Here is a 21,219-nt window from a genome sequence, read left to right as displayed (position 1 = left end):
CTGATGGGAAATTGAGATGCAGAGAGACTAAAGGCCAGATTTTCAAAGGTATTTAGGTGCCTAAAGATGCAGCTATACACCTACTGGGATGTACAAAAGGCCCTAGGCAGGTTGCATGCTAACTCCTGTGAGAGTTAGGTAACTCAGGTGCTTTTTGCAAAGCACGCTAGGTGCCTCTTTGCATCTTCAGGCACCTAAATATCTTTGAAAATCTGGCCCAAAGTGACTTGCCCCAGGTCACGCAGGAAATCTCTGGTGGATTAGAGAAATGAGCCTGAGTCTCGTGACTCCCAGGCTAGCACCCTAACTGCTAGACCATCCTTCCACTAGACCAGGGTTTTATTGTGGTTAATAGCAGTTCAGTTAAAAATATACCATGTGTTGTACAGTAGAAATGAAAAACAGTTGTAAACAAGTTGTTCCAAGCTTTCCCACCAGATAGTTGAGGGTAACTAGCGCTATGTATCTGAAATGAAAGGTGAGGGGGCTTAGTGCCATAAATGTTGTTTTATAAAAACTACAGTAGAACCTCAGAGTTACGGACACCCTAGGAATGGAGGTTATTCGTAACTCTGAAATGTTTGTAACTCTGAACAAAACAATTCTTTCAAAAACTTACAACTGAACATTCACTTAACACAGCTTTGAAACTTTACTATGCAGAAGAAAAATGCTGCTTTTAACCATCTTAATTTAAATGAAACAAGCACAGAAACAGTTTCCTTAATTTGTCAAATTTTTTTTAAACTTTCCCTTTATTTTTTTATTAGTTTATGTTTAACACAGTACTGTACTGTGGGTTTTTGTTTGTTTGTTTTTTGTATCTGCTGCTGCCTGATTGTGTACTTCCAGTTCCAAATGAGGTGTGTGGTTGACTGGTCGTTTCAGTAACTCTGAGGTTCTACTGTAACTGGAACAGTTGACTTAATATGTTTCCAAGTGGGCCATGTATGTTTAAGAAATGTTAAGGTCTGAGCAGTCTAGTACCATTCTACCATGAACTGGCAACTAAAAATGAAGTAGAAGTAGAACTAGAAATGAAGTAGATTCTGCCACCCTGGCTCATGTTGAATAGTAACTTACTACTTAAGTAATCCCTGTAACTATTCATGTAGTTTAGTACTACTCAACATCAGGGTGACAGGTTTGGCCCCTAATGGCTGGATATTCAAAAGCTCTGTACCCAGCAGTTCCTTTTGAGAACAATGGGGGCTGTTGGGTACTCTGTTCTGTAGAGTATTCAGTCTTAACTGGTCAATAGTAAATACAGTTATCACATCGAAGCTTTGAATATAACCTCAGAAAGGTAAATGGGGAACTGGTGCTGGTAGTTGTTGTTGTTTCATTTTTGCAGGCTGTAGAATCAATTATTTAAATACACTTTTTATACGATATTAGAGACAGAAGATGCTGCAGAATACAGCACCCAACTGAAACTAAAGTATCTGTATTTCTGGTGCCTGAACATTTGGATTTTATCTATTAAACTGTCTTATTCATTGGTTGAGATGTAGCAAATCAAGGTGATGTGCTGCAGAAAAGAAAATGCAAAGTGTGACTTAAGTAGATTTTACCGGTGGCAGAACATACAGTGCAATGCAGCTCATTGCTTAGTACTGTAGCAAATATACATGTGATTGCAATGCATCATTTTTATTACCCCTTGAAATAAATAGGATTGCAGCCAACCTGTAGGGCTGTACAGACATCTGTGTTCCGAATCAGCAAGTTCTTTTCAGTGCAGTCCAATAGCAAATCCTTCATTTGTGTTTGTTCTGCTGTTTTTCTGTTCTCTTGTTTATGACTGAGAGTCATCTGGAAGGAGATTTTTCTAGTGTGTAGGTAACCAGTCAATGCTTTTGGATCAGTGCCAAGCCAAACACTGCAGGAAATCAATGTCAAACGGGAACATAGTTTTGCATTTCTTGCATGCTGATAGGCTTTGTTAAGGAAGGTGTTAAGCCTTTTGCCTTGAGAGCCTGAAGTGAAGTTTCCAAACTAGAAAGCACATGCTTAACTTTAAGCATCTGAGTCCTACTAACTTCAGTGGAGCAGATTGTGTGCTTATGGTCAAACATTTGCATAAGAGTTTGCAAGATCAGGGCCTAACTGAAAGTAGAGGTGTAAATGCAGGCAATGCTTTTGATTTGTCAAATGTTTCCTCTTTTAGGTAGCAGTCATGCCACTGGATTAATGCGGGCAGACCCCATTGGCTTCAGTGGAGCTCACAGTGGGCACAAGGATCTTCCACACAGATCCAATGGCAGGATCAGATGTCTTAGATTGTACTTAAAGTGGAAGAGTATATGTATCCGCATACACAAAAAATTCTAACTAGAGGGAAGAAAAAGAGAAGGACAGGAGAAATACATCACAGGTATTCTGTTTGCCTATTGGTCTGCTGGTTTTATACTGCTGCCCATCATGTCTGTATCTGAGTGCCTTCCATGTAAAACAGCAATGGCAAAGTCTGTAGTGGACTTCATGAAGTCTCTGGAGGTTACATGCTGCTTGGGGTAGCGTTATTTTGAGGGGGTGGGTTGGTTGGTAGGAATTTAAGGGTAGAAGAGAGTGCCATTACTGAGTGTCATTCTTATGTTGGAAAGGCTTTTTCAAAGGGCAAGATTTTGCAGCATTTCCTATAGATTGTCAGAGTCTGGATTTGCATGATCTCTGGAAGTTTGTACTGAACTGTTTTTTTGCTTAGAGTATTTTCCCCATTGTATATTTCTTCCCTTCTTATTTAACATAAAAATAAGTAACTTAAAATGCACTGACTAAAAACATTGAAAAATGATTCACACTTCACAAAATTATATTTTTGTTTTGATTGTACTTTAAGAAACATTTAGCTGAATCTTAACAAGGAAAAAGTTATTGTTGTCTATTTAAATTTCATAAATAACTTGTAAAGGTTTCATTTGGCTGACACTACTTGGCCTTGCCTTAATCTTGGGACTTTTTCTCAAGAGATCTAGGGAACACCCACTGATACCAATGTAAAACATTCAGTGTATTTACCAACGTTTCCACTTGCTTGATCATTCAGGCATGCTTTTACTATGAGGTCAGCAGTGTTGTGTAAGCATAGAATTTATGGGGTGATTTGTACTGTAGGGGAGTCCTGACATGTTTTTGGCAAATACCTTTAGATACCATGGACTGATGCCACTCAGAATTTTAGCTCTGGGATATAATCAGGTTCTAGCATGAATGTGTTGCATTAGAATTCAAACCCTCTGATTGCAGGGAAGATGGGGAAAAGGTTATCTAAACAATATGTGAATACATCATAGGGATTTTTTAACTGAACACATTTTCCAGTCTGTTAAAAGATTATTTAATCATAAAGCATTTTCCTTTTTGCAAACAACAGTGACAATGTTTTTAGAAAACCAGAGAAATTTATCTAGATGAAAGGCACCGCATACATGTAAGCGACTATTGTTGCCGTGCCCTTTAGAACCCGACATGCAGAGCTAAGGGAGAGCACTAAAAAACAAGACTATGGTTAAGAGAGCTGAAATAAGAACACACACACACTGTTAGTATGTGAACTAGTGGTAAATGCAGTGGCCTGGATAACAGCATTCCTAGGTTATATTCCTGGTTTTGCCACTGACTTGCTCTATGACCATAGGCAATTCACTTAGGGCCTAATCCAAAACCCATTGAAGTCATTGTGAGTCTTCTTTGACTTTGGTAGGCTTTAGATTATAGCCCTTATTAATCTGTTTGCCTTAATTTACCAATTTTACGTACACCTTATGGGTCCTGTGAGAATTAACTAAGGTTTGCAACCCTTTGCTGAAAGTATATTGGTACATGGGCATATGCAATGCCTGCCACTACCACTGAGCTGCTGTGTAACATGGGGCAAGCAACTTTACCTCTGCATGTTTCTGTTTCTCTTCCAACCCTTTTGTCTTGTCTATGTAAACTCTTTGGGGCAGGGACTGTTTCCTCACTCTATGGTTGTACAGTGCCTAGCGCAATGAGGCCTCACCTTATTTGGGGTCTATAGTGAGACAAATAATCAGGGTTCAAAAAAGACCTCAGGCTTTAAAAAAGAACTAGCTAAGTTCATGGAGGATAGGTCCATCAATGGCTATTAGCCAGGGTGGGCAGGGATGGTGTCCCTAGCCTCTGTTTGTCAGAAGCTGGGAATGGGTGACAGGGGATGGATCACTTGATGATTATCTGTTGTGTTCATTCCCTCTGGGGCACCTGACATTGGCCACTGTCGGAAGACTGGATACTGCGCTAGATGGACCTTTGGTCTGACCCAGTATGGCCGTTCTTATGTTATATTAATCAATACAAGTAAATGTAAGATATCTTTTAATTTAAACAGTTCTAGCAGTACTTTTTAGCAATCTATAAATAAAGCCAATGTTGAGTCTGGAGTGCATTTAGCCCAAGAAGCAATACCAAAGAGGAGTCATGCAATGAAAATGTTAATGCTTTACAAAGGTGGCAATCCTAAATATTTATGGAGTTTGTTTCATTAAATGTTTTGGGTTTTTTACTTAGCTTTTTTTAAATTAAAATTTTAATAATTTGTCACTGGTCAAGTATAGGCGAATTACACCAGTAAAGGACAACTATATACCACAATTGGAAGTTTAATATTGTACTATTTCAGGGTGGTGTGCGCAGGAAACATCTCTTTAAATACTGACTTATTGGGGAGGGCTGTGGAGTGAAGGGATCTACAATACAAAAGAAAATGACGAAGGACAGAAAATGCAGAAAGAAATAAGATAAAAGCTAGGAGGAAAAAGTTACTCCAAGAACTTGAGGATCTAACTGTTGTATAAAGATTAAATTAAGGCCAGCTGACCCATGTCCAGGCTGCATGCATGGAGGAGATCTGACTGATATGCCCAATATTGAACCCAAGATATATTTTATACGTCTTGCTGGCTGCACATACAATAGGGATTTTCAGAAATACTCCCTCTATTGATATAACACCCATGAAGCTCCACAGTTGCTAGCAATGTTGAAAGGGCTAGTATAGACCAGGTGTAGGAATTTTTACCACTGTGCTGTCTAGCTTTGTGAGCTATTCCTCATTATAGACAAGGCTACTGAGTCATATAGATAAAAATTCTCCGTATTGTGATTGTGTGATTTGTTTTTATAAAATAACTTTGTTTTACAGGGTGATTTGCAGGTGAGTGAACTGATGATATAACTGAGGGAAAACACAGTAGCAGAAAAAAATAAATTCCTATTGGAGTTAGACCATCCTCTCTCATAGGAAATAGTATTATAGTTATAAGAAGAACAAAGCTTAATCTCCTTTGACAAACAGCACACAGATTGTTTTCTATTTATACAAAGTAGACCAGCACTCTACAACTGTCTCGAGGAGCTAAATATTATAAAACTAGAGAAACTGGTGTAGTAAAGCTGCCAGTATCAAACACCATTATATCATGTATTTACAATTCAGCACATAGTTATTAACTATTAATAAGAGTTGAACAATTTTTGGGGAATGTTCAAGACCAACACACTATATCCTATTAAATGTCACTGCACAAAGCATGTGATCACTGTAATAGCTGAATAACGTGATGTGGTTAAACACTAGCAGGACATTTATTTTGCTTCTGAACAACTTTTTTGCCTTATGTAACTATAGTTACTGACTTTACTATTTGCATTTTTTTTATTCCAGTTAAGTATTTCACATTAAATACCCCCTTCCCCGCAAGAATGGTCATACTGTGTCAGTAAAAGGTCTGTCTAGCCCAGTATCCTGTCTTCTGACGATAGCCAATGCCAGGTGCCCCAGAGGGAATGAACAGAACAGGTAATCAAGTCGTCCATCCCGTCGCCCATTCCCAGCTTCTGGCAAACAGAGGCTAGGGACACCCGGGCGTGCTGGGTCAGAATCTCAGCTGGTGTAAATTGAAATAGCTCCATTGTCTGCTGTGGCACTACACGGACTTACAATAGCTGAAGATTTGGTCCATGGGATATTAAATACAAACCCCTACATTACAATAACACTAAACTTAGGATTTTGAATGCATACAACTTTCCATGGTAAAGTCTTTAAGGAATGTTCTGCACTTAAAGACTTCAGTGGACATTCCCACAGGCAGAAATGTAGGCATCTAGGGAACTTTTACAGTGAAAATGTAGGCGCTGAATGAGTTTAGGCATCTACAGGGTTCTGCAGCAGCCAGGCAGGGGCTTTGTGGATTGCAGTTGTATCTAAACCTGGGACTTAAGTGCCTACATTTGGGGATTAGGTGCCTAAATACCTCTGTGAATCTGGGCCTTTGGCCCTGATCCTGTAGTCTTCTCAAGTTGAATTCCCATTGACTTCAACCTGCCTGTCAGTATCACATAATGCCACCTTTACTGCCCAGGCACTCTTTGAGTTGTGCGCCAGGTGGAACTCAGCTGAACCTAAGGATCAAACTTAGCTATTTCAAGAGAGGTGTAATTTGGTTCATTCCCAAGTTTTGGAATGGGTCCAGAGAACAAGACTAATTTAAGAGATGGAGAGTGTGTTTCTGAAGAGATGGTTTTGAGAGCTTAACATGTTGAGCTGTGAAAAAGCAGTAGCTGAAATGGGATCTAATTATGGTGTACAAATATCGGTGGGGAGAAACAAGAAGTTGGGTGTGAATCTACAGGATAAAGGTAAAACACAGAATTGTAGAAATGTAGGGCTGGAAGGACCTCAAGAGGTCATCGATTCCAGCCCTCTGTGCTGAGGCAGTATACCTAGACCATTCCTAACAGGTGTTTGTGCAACCTGTTTTCAAAAACCTCCAATAATGAGGATTCCTCAGTCTCCCTTGGAAACTGATCCCAGAACTTAACTACACTTACAGTTAGAAAATTTTTGCTATATCTAACCTAAATCTCCCTTGCTACAGATTGACAATCGCTTCTTGTCCTACCTTCAGAGGACATGGAGAACAATTGATCACCGTGTTATAACAACCTTTAACATGTTTGAAGACAGTTGTTGGGTCACCCCTCAGTGTCCTTTTCTCAAGACTGGTCTACCAGGTTACATGGCTCTGAGGGAGCCTTGCCATGTGGACTGCTCTGGGCTGAAGAGCCAGGACTTCCAGAGTCCCCAGCTCCAGGGCAGCATCACCATGCCAGGGCTGCCAGGCTACCTGCCATGGAGCTGGGAGCCCCAGCTCTAACCAGGGCTCAGCTACTGCCTCTGCAGTGGGGAACCTGGAAAGTGAGAAAACCCCAACTTGAGACAGGGCTCTCAGAGCTTCTAGGCTCCCTACCGTGTAGCCATGGAAGTCCTGCAGCTCCAGGTCAGCTCTGCCAGAGAATCACAGGACTGCAAGGGACCTCAGAAGGTCATTTCTTCCAGCCCCCTCACTCATGGCAGGACAAAGTATTATCTAGACCAACCCTGACAGCTGTTTGTCTAATCTGCTCTTAAAAAAACTCCAGTGATGGATATTCCACAACCTCCCTAGGCAATGTATTCCAGTGCTTAACCACCCTGACAGTTAGGAAGTTTTTCCTAATGTCCAACCTAAACCATCCTTGCTGCAATTTAAGCCCATTGTTTCTTGTCCTATCCTCAGAGGTTAAGGAGAACAATTTTTCTTCTCCAGACTAAATAAACCAATTTTTTTCAATCTTCCCTCAAAAGTCATGTTTTCTAGACCTTTAATAAATTTTGTTGCTCTTCTCTGGACTTTCTCCACTTTGTCCACATCTTTCCTGAAATGTGGCACCCAGAACTGGATACAATACTTCAGTTGAGGCCTAATCAGCTTGGAATAGACCAGAAGAATTACTTCTTGTGTTTTGCTTATAATACTCCTGCTAATACATCAGAAAATGATGCAAACTGCTCTGGTGACTGGAGACCCCAGAGTTTCTAGCCTCTCAGGCTAGCTGCCTCCTCCTGCTACCCAATGAGTGGACAATCCAGGGGACGAGCTGGTCCAGGAGTCTGGAAGCCCTGGCCTCCCTACAATGGGGCAGTCCACATGGTGGGGCTGCTCCAGAGCAGCAGAAGCTGGAAGACCATCCCAGGATTTCCAGACTCTTAGCTCCATTGCAGGGAGCCTGGAAGCCTTGAGAGTCCTGGCTGCTCCTGATGGGCATAATTCTTGTCAGTTCTATTGCAGTAGCAATTGACACAGAACACATTCATTTCAATCATTTCCTTTTGTGGAGCACAGTTCCTTCCAGAAATACCATGTTTGGTGTTTCCAAAATGAACATTTTCAGAATTTTTGGTTTGCAGGAAATTTCCAAAAACTAGATTTGGTTCTGAATCAGATAAAAAAACAAATTTTGAAATGTCAACATTTCCCACAAACTAGAAATTCTGCATTTCAGTCAACTCTAATATTAATATGTAAAGAGCACTGTAAGGATTATGTAGTTTTTTTTACAGTTCTTAAGCTTAGTGTATGCAGTATTTTAAACCTTGCAGAGGCCTTAATCCTTGCATATGCTGGTGCTATAGGAGAATATAAAGAATATTCCAAAAATATTCTATTTTAAAGTGGTCAAAAAGGGACTGAAGAACACTATCTTCTGTTATACAAAACAACAGACTAATGTAATATTGGCATATTCATTATTCATTCTTTTCCTGTATTTGCAGCAGAGCAAATAAATGCATTCTGAAAGGCTGTATAGGGCACACACAGCATGAATTTAGACTGTCTTAAGAAATATATCTGTTTACCTTCATTAATTTGCCATGCCTTTTATTTAAATCTTTGAGTACTTTTATGCAAAGGGATGTACAATTTCTGGTGGAACTTGTTATATTTGAGTGCAATGGCTCTGAAAAATATCAGATACATGAGGACCACTTGGAGGTTTGGCTGCCAACCAACAGGCTGAGTAACTATTTCCACTTTCCTTCCGCCCATTTTAAGTAATATATTAATGGAAAAAAATTGTTCAGGTAAAAGGTTAGGCAAAGCATTGTGAAATCAATAAAAATAAACTGATTTACTCATTAAGACAATCTAAATTCATGCTGTGTGTACCCTAAGCAGCTCTCCGAATGGATTTATTACTCCACTGCAAATACAGGAAAAAACATGAGTAATACCTAGTGATTGTTTATGCCAATGCTGCCTCAATGTTGTTGTTCTTTGCTTCTCTAGGGTTTTAGATAGGGTTACCACCTGGCCATTATTTGACTAGCTTGGGCTGGGTTTTTTACGGATTTGCCAGTTGACAGAAAAATAATTTAATGTGCCAAGTTTTTTATGTGGGTCTAAGGATTTGCGTTATCATCAAAATGCACTGGGATATCTAATGTTAAAAGTTTCTGTGTCCAGCTAAAGACGCTGCAGTGTTCCCACTTCTGCAGTTTAAGCAATAACAGATCAAAACTGCTGAAAATACAGCAGCTGTCTGCCCACCACCAAGCCTTTGGACTGATGAGAGGAAATTGCCTAGGTGTTGAAGTGGTCAAAAGTGAGCTTTGCATTAGATGCAACCTCAGCTATTCCAGTCTGGAATTCTACAATGTTGCCTTTAAAAATAATAAATTGCTAGAAACAGCCAAATCAAATGGCAAATACAAATTCAAGAAATAGACTCAAATGGATTTTCTTTATGTATAAAGTTCTAAAATGTCCACATTCAAGTATGTGGACTAGTCTAGTATACTAGTCTAGTATTCAAGTGGAGGGGAGAGGTCTCCCTGCTGCCTGCCAGGATTACAGCCTCCTGCCTGTAACCTTAGCTTGCAGAAAAGCCTCAGGAGGGGGCAACTAACTGCTCCTGCCCCCAGCCTGCTAGCAACAGGAGGAGATGGCCTATCTCTCCAGCCCCTCACTGCCTGAAGCCTGCCTGCCCTGCAGCCAGCCCACAGCAGATCTGGGATTTTGGATCCAGAGACTTGATCTATTACAGCTGAACCTGTGGGTTCCAAGCTTTACAGACCGCCAGCACCATTTCAGGACGGAGTGGGTGGTTAGTCCCACTCCAGCCACCCCCAGGGAGGATCTGCTTGCCTGCATCAGTCTCCTGACTGCTCTTCCAGAAAAGGAACCTGAATAGTACCCTGTATTATAGTAGGTAGGTAGTTAGGGATTAATTTTGCACTGTTAAGGCACGTTGCACCTGTAAAAGGGCTTTCATCTACCTTGAACATCAAGACCAGCACTGCCAATTCCCAGTATAATAGTGTTTTTCTAACAGCATCTCCTTACAGGCCTGCAACCTGTCCCCACATGCGTCACCTGGGTAGCTCAGACATAGGGGACAGACAGAACTGAGCAGGGAGATGCTTGTGTTTAGTAACGCTGGGGAAGTGTGTGGTCATGTGACATAGTATGCTTACTGGCATAGCCTTTAGTAATTAAAAAGCATTATTGATAATTCTCTAATCCTGTTAATCATTTACTGTTTTTATTGGTCATATATTTCTCTAATCAAATCCATACAGGAAGTTTATAGTTAATTGTTTGAGTTCAAGTGCAGTAGCCACTGACTTAGCATGGTTAACTCCTTGCCTCGCTGGAAGCACTGCCAAGTAGCTTTATTCTTTAGCACAGCGGTTCTCAAACTGGGGTCTGCAGACTCCAGGTAGTCCTTAGAGACCACACTGGGGGTGTACAAAATATTTTTAAAAAATTTTAATTGTCTTACCGCATGTCTATATTGCCTAATGATTAAAACTGAGTTACTGATAAATCTGTTGTTTCTGTTTACACAACCTATTCCACAGTGCATGAACAACATGGTAATACTCACATTGCACGGTGGAAGTGGAATATATTTTTACAGTGTGTTAGGAAATTCCATTGAAAATGGGTAAGTTTTTAAAACATCCTCATTCTAGTACTGCTTGTTGTGCTGAAGCCACGGACAATGCAGAGTCAAGTAGTAAGAAACAAATGAAGAACAGAAAGTTTGATGAAAGTTGTATGGAATTTAGCAATTGACGACTGCAGTGATTTCTATGCTTACAAATCCTATCAAACAAAGCGATGAAACCTGCAAAGTTGAAATGACACCTCACAACAAGGCACCTGGAGTATCTTTGGATTGCAAAGAGTAAAAAAATCCCATACCATTGGAGAAGAACTGGTTCTTCCATCTGCCGTAGAAATGTGGGAAGTGATGGTAAGTGAAGATGCAGTGAAGAAACTTAAGGCCATACCACTTTCTAACGATATGGTAGGAGAATTGAAGAGCTTTCAAATGATCGAAAATGCCAACTAACTGAAAGCCTACATCCATGTGAACAGTTTGCAATTCAGCTTGATGAGACCACCGATGTTGGTAATGCAGCACAATTATTAGTTTTTGTTCATTATGTTCGGCTGGGGTAAATTTTGGAAGATTTTCTTTTTTGTCAAGAGTTACCAGAACAGAAAACAGGTCAGCAAATATTGAAATTACTGGATGATTTCATAAAAGCTGAATCGCTTTGAAGTGTGTTGCTGTTTGTGTGAACGATGCTGCTGCTATGACGAACAGTAGGAGTGGTGTTGTAGCAAGAGTATGAGCCATAAACCCGCAGGTAATTGTAATGCTCTGTAAGTTGCATCGCCAGGCCCTTGCATCAAAGAAAATGGAACCCAAGTATCATGATGTTATAAATGCAGCTGTGACAGTTGTGAATTTTGTAAAGTTCTGGGCTTTAAATTCATGCCTTTTTGCAAAGCTCTGTTTAGAAATGGGTGAAGGACATGAGAAATTGTTTCATATGTAAGTGCATTGGCTTTCTCGTGACAGTGTGTGGGAAAGAGTTTTTGAGCTTCGCAAAGAGTGGCTGGGTTTTCTTTCTGTGCAAAATCCCAAGATCGCTGCAAACTTTTCTGACCTGATATGGATCGCGAAGCTTGCATATCTCGCAGACAATTTTAACTTGTGAATGTACTGAACTGTCCACACAAGGGAGAGATACAACCATACTTCAGGTGAATGACAAGGTTGCAGCATTTCAGAAGAAAGTACAGATTTGGAAAATTAGACTGAGCAGTGGAATCTCCTATGTTTCCATTACTGTTCAGAATTTCTGGATACTAACAGCAAGACAATCAACTGTGTCAAAGACAGGATTGTTGCTCACCTTTCAACTTTGGCAGAATACTTCAGTATTTACTTTAAAAATATAAACATGGAAGAATATAATTGGGTTCCAGATCCATTTTCAACTTTGCTATGTCATCTTGCAGAACAGGAGCTGCTCGAACTATCCTGTGACTGCACACTGAAAATTAAGTTTCAGGAACAGACACCTTGCCAATTTTGGCCAACTGATTCCCGGGAGCACCCAGTTTTACTTGCTACCTTTCCCAACAACATATATATATGTGAAGCATCATTCTCTGCCATGCCAGCTGTGATGACAAAGTTCAGGTCCCTACTGGAAGTGGAGAATGATTTATGAGTTTGCTTGTCAACCATCACACCAAGGATAGATAGACTCTGCAATAAGAAGCAGGTACACCCATCTCACTGATATCTGTGAGTACTCTTCTTTTTTTCTTAAAACATTACTAACAGTACGTGTTTACATGTGACTGGAACTGTCCAGAAACTGTGAGGTAGCTCTCTGTAGTTTGCACATCACACAGGTATTAGGCCAGCACCAAAAGGGTGATTACACTGAGGTGTAGGGGAAATCAGAGGAGGGCTTGGGAGTATTTGATCCTCTTGATCCAGTCTTAAGCTAAGATTCAGCATCCCCTTTCTCCTGTTAGGGGAAAAGGGAGAGGTGCAGTTTAGGGCCGTCTGCACAGTCCTGCCTTCAAAACAGTTTGAAACAGGATTATGTTAACACAAACGAGGTACCTTTTTAGTTCATGCTACCGTGGTTTCCTTTGGGCAGTTACAGCCCAATATTTTAGTATGTGCTGCACTTCACCTCTCGCCCCTGCACAGTCCATGCTGCAGGGATGTGCAGACCGTTGCTTGGATTACAGGTGTGTGACACATTACTATTCAGGGCCTCCAAGGGTCTTGTCAGTGGCCTCCAGGGAGGAGAGGACCTAGGCTTTCAAATGTTAAAGACAAGTATAAAAACATTCTACCTAAATAAAGCTTAAGGCTGTTTTTATACATAGTAAAAGAACAGTAAAGAGCATAAACAATCTGGCTGGTCTTGTTAAGGCACTGGGCTGGGAGTCTGCTCTGTCACAGATTGTGTGTATCTGTCTTTGGGCCAGGCTCTGGGTCTCAGTTCTTCACCTCTTGAGTAGGGATCACAACATTGCTTTTATCCCAACCTTTATTGTTTTTGTTCATTTAGAGTGTAAGCTCATCGGGGTGGGGACTGTCTCCTACTATGTGTATGTAGAGTGCCAAGCACAATAATGCTGTAGTGGCATGGCTGGAGCAGTGCCCCCTTGCAGCACTTCCAGACTCCCGTACACAGCCACAGGTCTCCCTCATGACAGAGTCATGTCTATTTCAGGTGTCCACTGAGACAAGCCCCAGCCCAATGGCTAATTATTTTTTCAGTCTCATCCCCTTCTGCATGGTTTTGAGAGGCTTAGTCCCAAAATGTCCTATGACAAAAAACAAACCTAACTCAATAGTGGGCCATCCCCTCGCCTGCCAGGGGGCCATTCCTGCCATTTCCTTCAGGTGTAGTTTCCAAACAGTCTCTGATTTGTGCATCACTTGCTACTTGGTGTCTAACTGTTCCTCCCCAGTGGCTGCTCTGGCTAGCAGGTCCATCACTCCACAACTCTGCAGGCAAAACTCCCTTCAGACAAAGGGGCAGAGCCCCATCCTCCTTCATGGCCAGTCAGTCCTGAATTGAGCCATGCGCCCTCCTTTTATTCCCCCTCCAGACTTGGCACTGGCTGTAGGTATAATGGGGCAGGGCTAGCTGGGCCCATAGTGTCTCTTTAACCCCTTCTCTACTGGTGTGGAGCCTCTCTGCCCCTCACAGGGGTCCCGATCTCATTTGGGGCCTCTAGATAGTACTGTAATATAAATACATATATTTTTGATTTTTGCTTCATAGTTATTAATGTTGTGACTTGGAAGTCAATGCCATGAGTAAAGTAATGTTAAACTTTCTTAGAACATGTTAAACATTTTGGCTGTGGAATTCCTTACTAGCTGAAATATGAATGTTAGAATCTGAAAGTCCTGCTAATTAAGATCTAGATAAATTAGTAGACCTCGGCAAAACAGATCTTGAAGGCACAGCTGTACAAGTGCCGAACCAAGATCTACAATCCTAAACAGAAGGCAGACATCTGCAACCAACTTTCTACTGGCTCTGATTCATTTATTTATTGTGAACAAATTATCTGTTGGATTTAGCCTTTTTTCTTTTTTGAACAAGACAAATTAACACAGGATGTAGGCTCTGAAAATACTGCTTGATATTCTTTATAGGTAAAGTTCAGCCCTGCTGTAACTCCACTGATGCCTTTTGCATATCTTTATTTTTCAAAATCCATAAGTAACTCTACACTGGCAGACTGAGAATATGTATTCACAATCCAACTTGGACAATAGACAATTCAGCATTTAATATTAGGAAAGCACATGTTAATTTGGGACGCCTTCTCTGTTACTTAGCATTTGCACAAATTTAGTATTTCTGGGGAGGTTTTGCTCTTAATAATTAAAAAAATCATGTTTATGAAATTGAGTCTCCCCAGATTTCTAGCAACATTAATAACAGTGGCATGTAAAACTCTAAGGATTTATGCCTTAAGGCTGATGTAAAATTTAATTCCAGAAGCTTTTTGTAATTAGTGCCAAGTTGGGAGGGAGATGCCAAACTGTCCTGAACACTGTATAAATCTCCATGTTCTTGCTTTCCTAGGAGTCCTTTGCCCCAAGAGTGTGAATACAATATTTATTCTCCTTATACTTTATGGAGCTGCAGGAAAAAGAGGCACAAATCTCGAAAATGGTCTGGAGTAGTATGAATTTACATTATCGAAAAGAATGAATTTTAACTAATTTCTTGCCTGTGGCTGATTTGTTCATTAATCTTAAACATGTCAGACTGAGAACTCTGGTTATATCAGACGGAAGAAGAAATGAGATACCAAAGACATAATAGAACACAGTGGGGTTGTATTAACCATCAGCAGGTTGAAAATACTTATTTGGGATGGGAAAATTAGTTCAGGTAAATTAGACAACCCAAATGCTCACTGAGACCGACCTGTTTGAAAATAGTGCATCTATAACAATCAGCCAACCAACCAGTCTTCCAGTTTTATTACTAGAAATGTTCTGCACGGTATGCTCCTATTTTTCTGTTTATAGATCCTGATTCTACAGGAGTTTAAGTTGTGGGGGGAAATCAGAACAGCCTAATAATGCATTTTTTAAAATTGAGCCCTGATATGACTATTTCACTAGTTCCCTGTGACCCATCAGTACGTAGAGCCAAATTCTCCTCCTGTTGGTTAGCCAGCACTTCTTCTTACTCATTATGCTAATCAACGTTGTTTCACTTGTCCTCGCTTGCATTTATTTGTTTTATCCACCCATTTTATCTCCTCATATGTATAGACTGGAAAATTTTTGAGGCCAGGACTGTCTTTTGTGTTATGTGTCAACAGTACCTAGCATAATGAAGCACTAATCCTCGGTAGGAGCCTTTTGACTCTACCATCTGGCACTACTCCACTCACTGAGTTGAAGGAGTAGTGGAAAGGTGGAGTGTGTGCATGTGTGTGCATTCATGGAGAATTTGGGCTGGTCCATACTGAAAACTTACATTGGCATAGCTTTGTCACACTTCTGAGAGACACAGTTAAGCCAGCCTAAGCTTTGGTGTAGACAGTGCTAGGTCGACAGAAGAATTCTTCCATTGACCTAGGTACCGCCTCTCAGGGAGGTAGATTAACTTCAGTGGTAGGAGAACCCTTCCCATCGCTGCAGTGAGTGATTACACTGAAGTAGTCCAACAGTGCAGCTGTATCACTGCAGCGTTTTAAGTGTGGACATCCCCTTAGGCCCCTAGCAATCGTAATTCTGTAACACATCTTCTGGTGAGGTGGGTTTGTTTTTCTAGAGGGGCAGCAAATCTCAGGAAGTTTATTTTGAAAATGCTAGCAACACTGTTTAAACCTCCATCCAGCTAGAATTAAATGCATTTTGATCCTTTTTATGGATTGACATGATAGCAAAAATATGCCTTCGGCCACTTTTTTTCTAAACCGCAGAGTGAAACAGTAAATCTGATGCTTTGAGTATATTGACTGAGGATGCTATAAGAGTGGCTTAAATCACTCATTTTATTCCTCTGGGCAGAGTCCCAGGTCTTTTCTGATTTGCCCTGGTGCTCCCTTATCAGTAGGTGCAGCATTGTTAGTGTAGAGCATGTGTAGCTAAAGCAATTATACAGCTGTTGTTGCCCTCTGGCACTGACAAATCTTCAGCTCCCTTTAGAATGGATGCTACTTATCTGTGTCAGCTCAGGCTAAAGCACTGTATGTGAGTCATCTTCACATCACGTCATCTTCAGTTCTGCATTTTCAGAATCTTTTGGTTTAATAAGATTTATATATTTGTATTGGTCTTCTCACTACATTCAAGTCACTAACCCTGAAATATGATTTCAACCATTTTACTGTTTCAAAGACAAATGGGCTTACATTCTTTTTCTTGTTCCTTGCTCTCTCATCTTTTCTCTTTTGCAGCAGCAAAACTTGCTTTTTTTGAAGTGTGCCTGTTCATTATAACATTTACAGGAGTGTACAACAGAGATAAGATAGTCAGATTTCCCCCCTGGTTTTAGGGGAAGGGGTTGTTGAAGAGTTGTGTGGGGTAGTTGGAAGTATTTTATTTTGTTAGTACTTTGTGGGTAAATAATCTGTAACTAATATGGGCGGTTCGTTTGTTTAGTTGATTCCATTCTTTCTACCATAGGAGCCTGTAATAGTGACCTGTGCTCTCACTATCCTCTGGGGACAAATTTGGATTTACCCATGATAGTTTATGAATACTGATCTTAATCTGGTTATTGTAATGTTTACTAGTACACATATAGTGAGTTAATTTAATAGAAGCGTTATCAGGAACTGCACCTAGACCCAGGAAGGGGAAAGTGGATACAGACATAGCTTTTCAGCAAGCAATTGAGACAATAGAAGAGCCCTTTGCTGTGATGCTCTGGTGCAACCCCCGACTGAAACTGAGATAGGTTTGCCCAGGAGTGACGTGGTCCCTGTGGGGACAGAGGAGAGGTCAAAAGGCCCAGGAGAGTTAGATACACATGAAGGAGAGAGACAGTTGTTTGAAACTGAGAACCCAGAGCCTGCTGAGCAGGGGTTTAGCAGAAGTTAGCACTGCCAGCATCCCCTTAAGGATAGTTAAGTGCTAGATAAACATGTATGTAGACCTTTTGTTGTTTTAAGATCCTATTCTCAGAAGTGCTTTGTTCCTATGGTTAATTAAACATTACTCTGGTTTGAAGAAGGTTATTTTGTTTTGGGTCACTATAATCCAGTGCTTACAGAGTCCTAAAACAAAGAAGTGTAGGTACTGATCCCAGCTGGTTCTGCCAGGTAAACGTGGTCTATACTAGGGTACCATAAGCCAGGACCCAGTCTAAGAGTGGGAGAGTCGTGATTCTCTCATGTTGGAAGTTACCATCTATCTTGCTATAGAGTAAATTATACAGTTGACTTTCCCTCCTGGGGGAATTCTGCACCAAAAAAATTAAAAATTCTGCGCATAATATTTTAAAATCCTGCACATTTTATTTGTTAAAATAATACAATATAATCACACCAGTTTCAATTTTGGTAATTTATTTCAAAATACCTGTCGGCAAGTATGTCTGTAACAATACAGACGACAAAAAAAAAGATTCATGAAATGTTTTTTCACAAACACATTCCTTAGTAGGCATATTAATACAGAAGTTTGAGTAATAATATATCCTGCTCCTCTCAGAAGCAGTGCAAAGGCTTCGGGGAGTCAGGGGTAATGGAGGAGCTGAGGGAGAGGGAAGTAATTACTGGACAGGAGCCTGGGCATGAACTTGGAGAGTTCTTTGGGTGTGAGTGTGAAAGTATGGAACAGGAGGGTTTTTTTGAGGGAAGGGAGGGATTCTTAGGAAGCCTCCCCATGCAGACCCTGGCTGACCCCTAGCATCTCTCATTCAGTCAGGCATATCTGCCCTGTCCCCGTGTGTCCCTGCACCCCCACTCAGCCACCTCTATTCCCCTTGTCCCCATGCCCCCCTGTCCCCAAGTGTTTCTGTATCCCCACTTGGCCACTCCCTCCCCTCCCCATGTGTCCCTTCACCCACACTCCCATTCAGCCACTGCCCCAGTCTGTTCCCCCCAACTAGCCCTTCTGAATCCCAGTCTCTGACTCCCCATTATCCAACCCCCCCATATTATATCCAACCCCCTGCCACATGGGGCCACTTCTCTTCCCTATCTACAGCTGGGGCTGCTCCCACCTGGGAGTACCTGTTGTCCGTTCTTGTGCCACAGCAGCCCCTGGTGGGCAAAAGACGTAACTGCAGCACTTCTCCAGGAGAATGTGTTTTCTGCTGAGGAAAAAAAAATTCTGCGCAGGACATGAATTCTTCATGTGCACAGTGGCACAGAATTCCCCCGGGAGTATGACTTGTACCTTCTCCATTACCCGTGGGTAATCTAAAGATAGTCCCCTACAGCAGAGTTGTGAAAGAAGATGATATGATTTAATTTAATTTATTCATAGACCATCTATTTTCTATTGTTTATAGTTTGGAGATCCACCATGAAATTTCTTGATGAACTGTGACAAAGTGGGAATTTTTTGTAATTTTTTTTAATTCCTATGTGTGCCTCACTTTCTTCTTACACCTACACCATGCATGACTATCCAGTGGGGAAAAGGATTGTCTGCTCTGAGGCAGAGCAGGAAACATAGATGGGCATGTGTCACCCAGCTGCCTGGTCATTAAAGAACAGGCTGAAACCAACACAAATCAACAGAGGATCCAGCAAGACAAAGACACTCTGCCTCCAGTGATTGAACAATCCACACATAACAGCAGGAAACCCTGGCAGATGGGACATGTGAACTGAACTGGAGAGCAAAGGGGGAAAAGTGTCAGGTGATGGGGTGGAAGAGCTTCCTTTTGGAGGGATTCAGGCGTCTGGACCTGTGGAGACAAAGAGGGACAGGGTTAAAGAGCCAGCGGCTTGGCTGGCTCATCGAATGCACGCTTGCCCAGGGGGAGTTTGGTATGACTTTTGCCTTACTTTGCTAACCTAAGCACTATAAGAGTCTGTGTGCTAAGTGACTATGAATGGCTACATTGTTCTGAAAAGGCTGCCTGTGTCACTGCAAATATTCTCTGAGAGCATTGCACTCCGAAGGGTACAGCACAAGCCTCCCACAGAACTCTGGTTTGGCTGCAGTGAGCCATGGAGTCAGACAGGGTTCGCTGGTGTCAAAAGCACGGGCCTGCTCCTGCAGAACTGTGTGCATCCTTAGGGCCCGGCACACTAATGGGTCCTGAGAAACTCATGTCAGGCTACCAAAGTAAGGTGTTAGAATATGTAAGGGGGAAAAATCTGGCCCTTACTTTGTATGTTAATGGCACTGAGGTCCTCAAATGCCAGGTGCATGGTGTTTTATATATTCAAAAATGTGAATGATTACCCAAAACCTTCACCAAACTTCCTAGTCTCTGGAGGTCACCTCTCACATTAGGCCTGTATGACCCTTCTGAAAAACCCCTCCCTGCTTACTTCCCTCCGAATTCTACTCCTCAACCTCTTCCCTTTCTCCTTTATCTTTCATCTCATCTGCATTTTAAGATGGGGAAACAATGGATCTAGTAGCCTCCCCAGGGCCACAGTGTATCATGCACTGCCAATTTCCCAGCACTATAGGGTTTCCTCACTCCCTTGTGGCCCAGAATATAGTTATAAGGGGAACATTTAGAACATGAACAAATCTGAGATCTGTAGAACATGGGGGATCACAAGGGAGGTGAGAGAAGCAGAAGTGGGGATGGGATGTTGGGGATTGAAAGGGAGAGAGAACCAGAGAAGATTTGATTTGGTGAGAGAGGGGAACTATTCTAATGGATTTGAGAAGTTAGACTTTGGTCTGATCAGGGTATGGGTGAAATACGGAGTTAGTGCTTGTATTTTTTGAACAAGTTCACTCATCTCTAATTCTGCCCCTAATATATTTTTTTCTTGGTACCCTTGTACCAGACAGATGAATATACACCCACATGTGACATAATATAACATACTTAACATTAATGTGTTGTCAACATACTATACCAAGCCAGTAATTCCTGTTGATATTAATTTCATACTTTCATCTGAGATGTGCATTTTAATATATCTCTTAATAATGTAATCAGCATTGCCCTATAACCATACTGCTGTTGTAGACATGATCTTCTCTTGAGTAGATACCATTATTGCTAATCACGGTGAACAACAACAACAATAATAAAAAAGCAAAGCCTTTCTGAAGACTTCAGAAGAAACAACTGTCCAGTGTGCCCTGATTTTGCATTCATTGTACACAAAATCTGCAGTTCAAGATCTCCTACTAACCTATTATACAGGTACAAGTTTCTAGTAACAAATGATAATGTGTACAAAATAAGCATTTAAATAACTGTCTGATTTATTCTCTTCCTCTCCAATCACTTTCTTTAGAAGTAACTTTCTTATTGGCAGGATCTTAAATTACATTGCTAACTAAAAGGTAGTTACAATTCCCACTTCCACTGGCTGTGCCAGGTACTGAAGTGCAGTCTCTCAAGCCCAGTAAGATTTATAGATCGGAGGTGCTTTGCATTATACATATCCGAACTGTAATAGAAAAGGCTGCAGTGTTATAACTTACTTAGATAAATGCATTGCAAAGAAGAGAAGGTTTTTAGGCTTGGTTTTTAGGCTTTAGAGATCATAAAAAATGACAACATAAATTAAGTTCTGAAACAAACATTTTGGGTCAGGTGCAGAAGCCAGACCTTTTTACTTTTGCTTCAGAGATCAGTGTTGTATTTTGGATGTTCTGGGTATCTAGAAACAAGCTTTTAGATTTGAGGGGTTTGGCACTGGTGTGAGGATGGGGAGCTCTGAGGGTGATACAGAGACCAAAGGTGAGGTTGGGCTTATTGTATATTAGAAAATCCAAACTTTTTAAAGTCTGCGGAAGTTGAACTTTGCACCCATGTAGCAGAGTGGTACTCAGCCCTGGCTGTTTTGCAGCACAGCAACCTGCTCAGACTTCATTGGGTGGATAGCCACACTGAGCTGTTTATTT

At 41.2% G+C, this 21,219-nt stretch overlaps 1 protein-coding gene across 5 annotated transcripts in view; it reads left to right on the top strand.

The window, feature by feature from the left end:
* STARD13 (StAR related lipid transfer domain containing 13) overlaps window positions 1-21,219 on the top strand; it is a 499,087-nt gene that overhangs the window by 39,112 nt on the left and 438,756 nt on the right. For 4 of the 5 annotated variants that reach the window (XM_075127917.1, XM_075127911.1, XM_075127915.1 and 1 more), the window contains exon 2: window positions 2,171-2,377. The exons of the other annotated variant lie outside the window; for it this stretch is intronic. The gene's annotated coding sequence lies outside the window, so the exon portion shown is untranslated. The remainder of the gene's footprint in view (window positions 1-2,170; window positions 2,378-21,219) is intronic. 5 annotated transcript variants of the gene reach the window in all.

This window comes from Caretta caretta, chromosome 1 (assembly GCF_965140235.1).
Source record: "Caretta caretta isolate rCarCar2 chromosome 1, rCarCar1.hap1, whole genome shotgun sequence".
Classification (NCBI taxonomy): domain Eukaryota; kingdom Metazoa; phylum Chordata; order Testudines; family Cheloniidae; genus Caretta; species Caretta caretta.
Note: the sequence above shows the minus strand (reverse complement) of the source record. Positions and strands in the feature narration are given on the sequence as shown.